Source organism: Dasypus novemcinctus, chromosome 15, assembly GCF_030445035.2.
Source record: "Dasypus novemcinctus isolate mDasNov1 chromosome 15, mDasNov1.1.hap2, whole genome shotgun sequence".
NCBI classification, from domain to species: domain Eukaryota; kingdom Metazoa; phylum Chordata; class Mammalia; order Cingulata; family Dasypodidae; genus Dasypus; species Dasypus novemcinctus.
In genome coordinates, this window is record NC_080687.1 from 14,129,661 (window position 1) to 14,140,514 (window position 10,854).

Sequence of the window (10,854 nt, forward strand, 5' to 3'; positions counted from 1 at the left end):
TGGAGTTCAAAGAGGGCCCTGGACCCTGACTCTCCGCTGCCACTATTGATGTCATGGGTCAGACTGCCTGGGGGGGGGGGGGGGTGGCACCTGGCTCCACTCTTACTGGCTGTGTGACTTTGGGCAAGTTGTATGAGAAAATAAGTTGATCACCTCGGTCACGGTGGGGGAGGTGGCGGGTCTCTGGTCCTCCATTCCAAGGGACCTAGGCTAGTGAAGGCTTTGCATCTTCATGGTGTGGCCCCCAGAGTCCCTTGGACAGATGAGGGAAGAGGAGAGGGTGGCAGGCAGGCAGGGATGGATCCTGGCGTTGTGAGGCCAGAAGAGAGTACATCTTGGGAGAGGCTCCTTAAGAAGAATGCTCCGTGATCCGTGAACAGATTGCCCCTCTGCTCCAGGGTTTGGAAGGGGCCCTGCAAGGGAGGGGCCTGAAGCTTGAGATTTGTTAGCTTCACGGCAAACCCACCTTTCCCCGGGAGGCTTTATGAGCCAAACCTGGAAGAGGCACTCATCACATTAGCTCACGCCCCGTTGGGTAGAACTTGGGCGCGGGGCCACCTGTGACTGCAGGGCAGCTGGGAACCACCATGAGGCAGTGCGCCCGGGCTGGGAGATGACTGAGCAGTCTCGGACACTTGTATGCAAAGTGCTCTGAGCAGCCCCTGGCACGAGGCGAATGCCAGGCAGTGTGAGCTTCGGGACTCTCTTCTGTGCTGCAAAGGCGCTTCCCTGGAGAGCACCTGCGCCGTGGGGACTGCTTGTCGTTGCCATTTTTTCATCACTCTGCTTACGTGCCATGGTAAGTGCTCCTGCAGAGAAGCTCAAGTGCTTCCAGTCTAGTGGAGGAGACGCCAAGTCTCTAGAAAAGATCATTTACAACACAAAACTGTGTCATCAGTGAGACAATGCAACATCTTTACTTGTCAACTCCAAAATAAGCGAGTTGTTTGTATCTCCTGGCGTTTTCCATTGGGGTTGGCAGAATGTATCAGGCTCTCTCTCTATTCTAATATATCATACATATATAATATATATTCCTCATCTTCTTAAAATCTCCAGTTAGACTATTTTCATAAGGTAAATGATGTATGCAATAAAACCTTGATATAATTTATAAATAGATTAAAAATTAACTAACTTAATATGGGCAATGCAGAATCTTTAAGAGTTTCCTTATAGGGAAGTGGAATTGAAAAGGTGTAGAGATCATTTATCTTGACAATCAGTGCCCTAAAACTAGAAATAACAAAGTAGCCCTTTCGGGTTTACTATGCAAATGCCTGATGGGCACAGTTCAGACACAGTTTCAAAGGGAAAACCCCTGGTTGACAGGAGGCTATTGTCTGGGCAAGGCTGGCTTGACCCCGATAGGGGCCTGCCGAGCATTTCCTTGAGGAATTAGTCTCCAGCTAAGGCAGTGGTTCTCGGCCTTGGCTGCCCATTGAACCACAAGGGGAGCTTACCAAAAATGCCCTTGCTTGGGTCCCTCGCTCCGGGGTTCTGATTGACCTGGTGTTTTCTTTTTTTTGTTTGTTTGTTTGTTTTGTTTTTTTGTTTTTTTGTTTTTTAAATACTTTATATGGTAAAAATACAGCAAAAATAGTTTTTTGTTCAAAGAGGAAAAAATATACTGCTATGGTCACGGTTCTAAGGATGATTTAAGTAGTCTCTGGCTCCTCAACTGTGCACTGTAGTGTAGGCTGACTTCAACCGTGGCTTCTCCAGCTTCAGTCATTTATCAAAGCTAAGATCATACTATAAAGATACATGAAGAAACAGAGCAAGTGAAAACCAAGCTTGATCATGGCTTCTTTCATGTGTGACTTTAGTTGCCCTCGATTGTGTATTTCTGTTGGATCAAATACTCCCATGTTACCACTTGGCACCATAATGAACCGATATATATTCCAAGTGGCAACAGGCAAATTGAGAAGAAAAATAAACCAGTGCAATGAAATGAGCATTAATACAGTTACAAAGGTATGGCCAATCAATTCTGGAATCACCCACTTATTTAATTTCGAGCAACATGATCTAGCATTAATGTAATCACATTCTAAATCAGACAGTGTAATTATGAAGTAGACGGAGAGGAAGATGAGCGCGCAGCAATCGAGGAGCGAGAAGACGAACACCACAGCCTCCATCCTCCGCCGCCCGGGCTTCCGTCAGGCCGGGGCGGCGCCCCAGCCCGGCCCTCCACCTGGTGTTTTCTTAAAAGCTGCCAAGGGGTTCTAATGGACAGGGGGTGAGAACACCTGATGTGAATCTCGCCTCAGCTGGGCAGGCTTCGGAAACCTGACCCATCAGCACTGGGAACGTGAACCCTGGTCGAGGGGAGGACTTGGCCACACGCTGGATGGATGAAGACAGCAGAACGCCAGGAACGGGTCACAGGCTGAGGGGCGGCCGCAGGGCACCCGGCTCCGGCCCCTCCTACCGCGGGCTCACTGAAGGGGAGAGTCCAGCCAGTTACAGATCGGATGGCACCTTTGTGAGCTCTCAGAGAAAGGCGCAGAGAGGCTGCGGCACAGGGGGTCCGGGGACCTGGCATCCAGACGCGGCTGCTTGCAGCCGTGCCCCATGCACTCCACATGCTGCAGCTGTGCCCCATGCCCTCCACGTGCCTGCAGCTGTGCCCCATGCCCTCCACGTGCCTGCAGCTGTGCCTCACACCCTCCACTACACCTACCAGCTGTGCCCCACATCTTCATGTGTCTGCCAGCTGTGCCTCATGTCTCCCCTGTACCTTCAGCTGGACCTCACAGTCTCCATTGTGCCTAAGCTGTGTCTCACATCCTTCACTGTGCTTTAGTTTACCCATCTGGGAAACAGGGAGATTCAACCTTCTAGAATCATTGAAAGAAGTGAGTTGACACATGACAAGTGTTTTGACCGATAGCTGGTTCCTCCTAAGTATTGCTCAGCAAAGGGTAGCTCTTGGTATTCTCTCGGAAGATGTTGGGGATGCATCCACTCCCTCCCCCTCTCTCCTGTTCACCTTCTCCATGCTTCCATTGCTGATCAAGACCCCCTTCTTTGACTGCTTCCTTGTATGTGTTAATGTCTTTCACCAGGTACCTTCAGGTTCTACAGGTCTGGAAGCCTGACATATATCTCGGGTGACTTGACCTTGAATTTCTCAGCTCTGAACCATTCTTTGTTAACTTTTAAAGCATAGCTCTCAAAGGACACCTTCATCTGGTTAAATTCCTAGGTCGTATGTCTCACTTTAACCTATGTTCTGATATAATAATATCGTCGTCTGTGTTTTCTGAAAAGAATGGAAGCATTAGAAAAGATATGCTTTTAGACGGTTGCCAGTCCGCACTGCCTCTTAGAGGGTGAAGAGAACCAACCATCTCCAAGGCTCTTGAGCAGATTTCCCCAAGGCCAGCCAGATGCGCTAGCACGGCGTTGCCTGGCACAGAAGGACGGAGAGTCCTCAGGTCGGTTCTTCTACATTTGCAGTTCAGGGCAGTGTTGTTCAACCATTTCTTTCATACAGGCCACTACATTTTTTATCAATGGTTTTTGTTTCCACTACTTGAGTCTGTGATGGGGGGGGGAGTGAAAATGTATAAATCAAGTGGCATTAAAATGCTGTTCTTTCTAACAATGTGTTATGCATATAATCAAACATATTGCACTTGTCAGCACGGTTAGTGCAGTAAAGACTCTGCTGATAAAAGATCTCTCCCAAGAAGGCCAATACTGTTGCACAGATGTCAAATGCTTGATGCCAGATTTCGTCAATGACAGTCTCATTCAGGGATATCTGGGGCTCTTCATCCCCCAATCCTCCCTGCAGACCTCGCCTTACATTCTCAGACCACAAGCCTAACGTAAATGAGAATTTACCCAGAAAAGTCTACCCTTTGTCTACCGGAACAGGAACCAGATGGGATTACTTTCTAAAGTAAATCTAAATTACAATTTTAAAGAAATCTCCCATCCATTCGCAAACCAACCCTACTCCTAGTTGTCAGTACTTGCTCACTTTAAGGGTGAAGTTTTATATTCAAACGAGAGATTTAGTTAGGAAGGTGATTTCAGAATCAACTAATAATTTAGTGTGCATTTATTATGTTTAGTGTGCTGTGCTAGGTGCTGGGTGCATAGCCCGGGATGCGGCTGACCATCCCACAATGCACAGGGCAGCCCACAACAAAGAATTATCCAGTCCAAAGTGTCGGTAGTAGAGGGTGAGAAGCCTTGGTAACCTTAGGTATGTGACAATCTTTTGTTTTTGGAAAACTACAAAAAAGTCACATGTTAAAATTATTTATCATGCATAACTGATCTTTTGTTCTTATCACTAGAAAGGCAAACGAAGTCATCTTTGGGATGCATAAATCACTGATTATTTTGTTTTTCCAGTTTGGTTTCATTAGATCCAAGTAAAGTTCCAAGGTTTCTTTTAACGAATCTCATTTAGCTGGACTTGACATTTACTTGAACCCTACAAAGCCTTGGTTTTTAAATCTGTTATTATTTCTAACTTGTTTTTAGAACACTGATTACACTGCCAATTTGAATTGAATCACACCTGGCTGGAGAGCAAATGCAAGGGGTCAGCCTTGGCAGGTGGCCTTAAAAGAAGGCCAGTTTTCAACCCAAAAGCAGATGCATTCTTGAGACTGACAATTATTTCACTGGAGATTAATAGAGGATGTCATATATTTCCATCTTTAATATAATTTTCTTATTTATAAGCAACCACATTTTGTGACCTAGACAGGCATGATTCTTACCAAAAACTGCTGAGAAAAACTACAAAGCTGGGATCTGGTAGAGAAATGAAGAGGGTGCTACTTGGTGTTATTCATTTGCAAATGAGAGCAAAGAATTTAAATCTGTGAGAAGAATAAAGGATAGTGAGAAGGGGATAGAAATTCACACAAGTAGCCTTTCCCAAGAGGGAAAAGTCAAAGTGTTTATCCCTTTGGCAATTAGAATTCCTGGTGGGAGGAAGCTAACTTGAACTGAATGGAAGAAACAGGATCCTTTCATTACTTCCTGCCCTGGTCAAATCCCTAATGGCAAGTGCTTTGTCCGTATCTAAGTTTCATTGTTAAAGAAGGACTTGAAGCAAGTGGGGAAGATCCGGTGGAAAGCTACAAAGATAACCAAATATACTGATATGGCAACTGCATACCTGTGGGGACTGGGATATTCATTCTGGAAGAGAACAGGTTGGAGGGCACTTAATGGTGGCCTTTCAAGTATGTGTCGGTTGGTTCTGTTTTCTGGAGGTCAGAAGTCTGAAATGGGTTACACTGGACTGAAACAAAGAGATCAGTGGGGCTGCATTTCTATTTGGAGGCTCTAGGGAAAGAAACCTTTCCTTGCTTTATGCAGCTCCCAGAGACAGTCCATCTCTGAGCCAGCAATCCAATCCCTGTGACCTCTGCTTGCCTCAGCACGGGCCTTTTCCACCTCTGCTGCCCCCTCTTTCTCCTACAAGAATCCTTATGCATTGGGCACACCCAGATAACCCCGCCCAGTCTCCCCAGCTCAAACCCTTAACCTAGTCAACTCTGTGACATCCCCTTTGCCATGTAAGGTAACAGAGGCACAGATTCCTGGGACTAGGGCAGGGATACTTGTGGGGTAGGGAAGGGTATTCCGCCAGCGCAGGTTAGTTTCCACCTTGTTCTCCATTTCCATGGGCTGTAGGAGTCTACAATCTTGAAAAAAGTACAAGGGAATTTTGTGGGAGTGGTGTCTTAATTTCAGAGGGATAGATACCTATTTGTGAGGGGATATATTGGGACAGCATGGGAATAATTAGTATTCTCAAGGATCCTTCCAGCTGTATGATTTTGTAGCAGTATAATCTACCTGTGCAAAAAAAAAAAAATCCTCAACATTAACATGACACAACATGTATCATAATTTTCAGTTTTCTCTTTGGGTAGGTCAGTAGATTACCAGTGGCTGCCTTGGGGAATTTTAGAAGGAAAAATACAAACTGGGCTAGATAGTTCATTGACTCCTCATCTAGGAGGATGTTTCTAGGCAGGTGTTAATTCCCAGTTTATGGATAGAAAATGAGACTCAGAGGTCCCTTGTGGTTTGCACTGCTCCATTGCTGTCTAGGATATGGAATAATGGAAAAATCCATATTCATTCTGGGTTTTCTTTAAATTTGTTTTATAGATCAGTTATTAACACAGAAATCAGGTCTTTTAAAGAATGATTTTTGTTTTCTATTTAAACAACCATAAGTTTAAACTAAAAATATTACAGGTGGGTAAAAATGGCTACCCTTTTTTTTTTCTTTTTGAGGTACCGGGGCCAGGGATTGAAACTGGGACCTCATGTGTGGAAAGCCGGAACGAGCCACATCGGCTCCCCTGAGTTGTTTTTTTGTTTGTTTGCTTGTTTTTTGTTGTTGTTGTTTTTGTTTGTTTGTTTGTTTTTAGGAGGCACCAGAAACTGAACCTAGTACCTTCCATGTGGGAAGCAGGCACTCAACGGCTTGAGCCACGTCTACTCCCAATTTTTGCCTTTTTTCTACATTTTTAAATTTATTGAGGTATAATGGACATACCTAAACTGCACAAATTTAAAGTGTAAAATTTGGTAAGTTTTGACATATGTAGACACCCATGACCATCACCACAATCAAGATAATATACATATCAATGACCCTCAAACATTTCCTCACGTCTCTCTCTTCCCCCATTCCCAGGCAAGCACTGATCTACTTTTCATTGCTATCGCCTAATTTGCATTTTTTGAATTTAATATAGAGGGAATAATCAGTATAGATCATATTTTGTCTGACTTCTTTTTCCCAACATAATTATGTTGAGACTCATCATGATTTTGCATATACCACAGGTTCATGCATTTTTATTTCTTTTATTCCATTATTTATCCAGTCATCTGTTAATAATGGGAATTTGTTATAAATAAAAAATACTTTCTTTTCACTTGGATTAATACCTAAGAGTGAAGTGGCTGGTTCATGTGGTATATGAATTTTAAAAAATACGTAAGTCTTGCTTTTTAAGAAGGTGCCAACCTGTCTTCCTACGTCTTTATATCATTTTACATTCCAGCCAGTAGTATGTGAGTGTTCCAGTTGCTCTACATCCTTGACAATGCTTGATGTGATATTTTTAAAAAATTTTTTAGCCATTCTACAGGTGTGCTGTGGTATCTCATTGTGTTTCTCATATGCATTTCCTTAATGACTAACAATGTTGAGCATCTTTTTCCCTCTTTATATCTTTTTTGGTGAAATGTCTGTTCAAATCTTTTGCTCACTTTTTATTGGGTTTATTCTTATATCAGCATTTTGAGTTCTTAATATATTCTAAATACTAGTCCAATATCAAATGTGTGATTTACAAATATTTTTCCAGTCCGTGGCTTATCTCTTTATTATTTAAACAATGTCATTCAAAGAACAGAAGTTCTAAATTTTAAAGTTAATTTATTTTTTAGTAGAGAGGGTGTAGGTTTACAGATAAATCATGCAGAAAATGCAGAGTTCCCACACCCCACACACTCAGTTTTCCCTGTTTTTAAACCTTTGCATTAGTGTAGTGTCCTTATTACAATTGATGAAACAGTATTATTATAGTTATACTATTTATTATAGCCCATACTTTACATTAGAGTTCACTGTTTGTGGTTTAAAAAATATTTTAAAAATATTTTTATTCTAGTAACATATATACAGTCTAAAATTTCCCCTTTTAGCTACCTTCAAATTGTAAAGCAGTGGTGCTAATGACATTCACAGTGTTGTGCTTCCCTTAACATCATCCATTACCAAAACTTTTCCATCATCCCAAACAGGAACTCTCTACCAATTAAGCATCAACCCATTCCCTACCCCTATACTGGCCCCTGGTAACCTGTATTCTAGTTTCACACTCTGTGAATTTGCTTACTCTAATTATTTCATATCCATGAGATCTTACAATATTTATCCTTTTGTGTCTGGCTTATTTCATTCATTCAATATGCTGTCTTCTAGGCTCATCCATGTTGTGACATGTATCAGAACTTCATTTATTTTTATGACTGAATGACATTCCATTGTATGGATATACCATATTTTATTTATCCATTCATTCATTGATGGTCACTTGGGTTGCTTCCATCTTTTGGCTATTGTAAATAATGTTGCTATGGTCAGTGTGCAAATAATTGTTTGAGCCCCTGCTTTCAATTCTTTTGGGTATATACCTATATATTGTCAGGTCATACAGGAATTCTATACTTAAGTTTCTGAGGAATTGCCAAACTGTTTTTCACAGAGGCTGCACCATTTTACATTCCCAACCAGCAATTGAGTGTTCCTATTTCTCTACCTCTTCTCAACACTTGTTATTTTACTTTTTTTAAATAGTAGCTGCTCTAATGAGTGTGAAATGGTATCTTCTTATAGATTTGATTTGCATTTCCCTAATGGTTAATGATATTGATCATCCTTACATGTGCTTTTTTCCCATTTTTATGTCTTCTTTGGTAAAGTGTTTATTCAAGTCCTTTCCCAATTAAATTTTGAATTTGTCTATTTGATGTTGAGTTGTAGGGTTTCTTGATATATTCTAGATATTAAATTCATCAGATATGTAGTTTCCAAAAATTTTCTCCTATTATGTAGGTTGTCTTTTCATTTTCATGAAGTCCTTTGATACACAAAAGTTTTTAACTTTGGTGAGGTCCCATTTATCTAGTTTTTCTCTTGTTGCTTGCGCTTTTGGTATAAAGTCTTAAGAACCGTTGCCTAACTCAAGGTCCTAAAGCTGCTAACCTATGTTTTCTTCTAATAAGTTCATAGTTTTGGTTTTAAATTTTGGTCTCTGATCCATTTTGAGTTAATTTTTGGGGTCTACCTTCATTCCTTTGCCTGTGGATATCCAGTTTTCCAGCACTGTTTTTTTGAAGAGACTAGTCTCTCCTCATTGAGTGGACTTGACATTGAGTGGTCAAAAATCAGTCAGCCATACCTAGCCAGGCAGTCCAGGGGACAGTTCTCCAGCCACTCACCAGGATGGACTGATCCATCAATCCCACCCAGAGGGCAGGCTTCCATAATTGGACTTTTGTGCAGTGGTTATGTTGTCACCCGCACCTCCAGGCAGTTCGGATGGGCCTGTGTGCAGGGCAGAATAGGGCAGATGCATGCTGCTCCACCCCTCAGGGTGCTGGGTTTTCCAATTTAGTCCTTCAGGAGCTGGGTAGGGATGGGGTGGCAACTGCTGGCAACACCACAGACATACCTGGGAGAATTCGAAAGCACTTGTTGCTTGGCCCTCCAAGCCCCTCCTTCCAGATATTCTGGCATTTCTTGTCCCTAGTAGGTAGGGAAGAGTGGGTTAGGAAGAGTAGGGCTGGGGTGAAGGTCTCCAAAGTTCCCTCTATAGGACAGGCCCAGTCAGATGATGTCCGCCCTTGCCGTAGCAACAAAATATCTATTTGGGGTCATTGGTGAGTAAAACGTGACTCATGAAGGAATGAGTCTTTGGGGAGCAAGTGTATGTTTGGGAGGATATGGGACACGGCACAAGGGTCTCCAGTCTAAGCAGTTCATGTTATTAAAAAGCAGCCTGGAGGTTCAACCCCCTTTGCCTGGGGCAGTCTCAGTTCTCTGAGCTTCTTCCAGGTGAACATCTCTCTTTGACTCTGGTTACTTGACTTTCCTAACAGTGTGGCCCCTAAATCCCAATCTTCACTCCTGCCTCAGATGAAGAAAGCAAAGTTGCTTCCTGCTCCCAGAGGAGACACCGGCCACACTGGACTTGCTGAAAAGAGAAAAATAACAGCAGGAAGCAGTTGAGCATATTGATGAATTAAAAAATGAAATAGACAGACTTAATGAGCAAGCTACAGAGGAGTAAAACAGAAATATAATAAAATCCACCAACCATTCTTTCTGAAGAGGTCAGAATTGATTGCCTAAATCCTAAATTTTGGGGTAACAGCATTTGTCAACCACCCTCAAGTGTCTGTACTGCTTGGGGAGGAGAAAGAAGGGGTGCTGCCGTATTCAACCAAAGGCGAAGCGACAGAATTGAAGATATTAAATCAGGTTACAGAACAGATTTTTATCTTGATGAAAATCCTTGCTTCAAAAATAAAGTTCTCTTGAAGAATTTCATTTGAATGAGAGTGGTGATCTGTCCTCAAAGTCTACTGGAATCAATTGTAATCTGGAGGGGACTTGATGAAATATTCAAACACGGAATAAAGCCAGCAGGAGGAGGCAGCCTGAAGAACCAGTGAGCTTCTCCACTTGGCTTACTGACCATTCTGATACAGGTGTTGGTGAGTTAGGAGAGGTCATCAAAAATGAAATTTAGTCAAATCCATTACAGTACTATTTGGTTCCTGACATGGATGATGAAGAAAGAGAAGGAGAATAAGGTGATGATGATGATGAAAGATTCCAAGATATTGATGAAGAAAGGGCTAAGGATGAAGGGGGAGATGGTAAAGATGATGATGAGGGAAAGGAAGGCGAGGAGGATGAAGGAGAAGATGACTAATAGAACATTGATGGATTTTTAATTTTCTCCAGTCCCTGGGAGCACATTGCAGTCTTTTTTTTAACTCTTGTGCTCAGTCACCCTGTTTTTTTTGAGGTCTCTTTTCTCTCCTTTGTACATGGTTCTCGACCTGTTTGGGGGAAATACTTCGAGCAGAATACAGTGGGAAAAGAATCTCTACCCCTTTCTATTCCAAATTCATTTTTATCCTTTCCTGTTTCAACAATGACAAAAAAGAAAACTTCTTGGAATCAACACACCACCATACTTTGTGGGAAAAAAGAAAAACCTTCTGCTCCCTCCACTCTGCTGGAAGATGGAATTCTAGCTTTTTTCCTCC

At 42.4% G+C, this 10,854-nt stretch overlaps 1 pseudogene; it reads left to right on the forward strand.

Moving 5' to 3' along the window:
• Positions 1–796: 796 nt before the first annotated feature.
• LOC101413720 (protein SET-like) lies at positions 797–10,514 on the forward strand (annotated as a pseudogene).
• Positions 10,515–10,854: the final 340 nt, after the last annotated feature.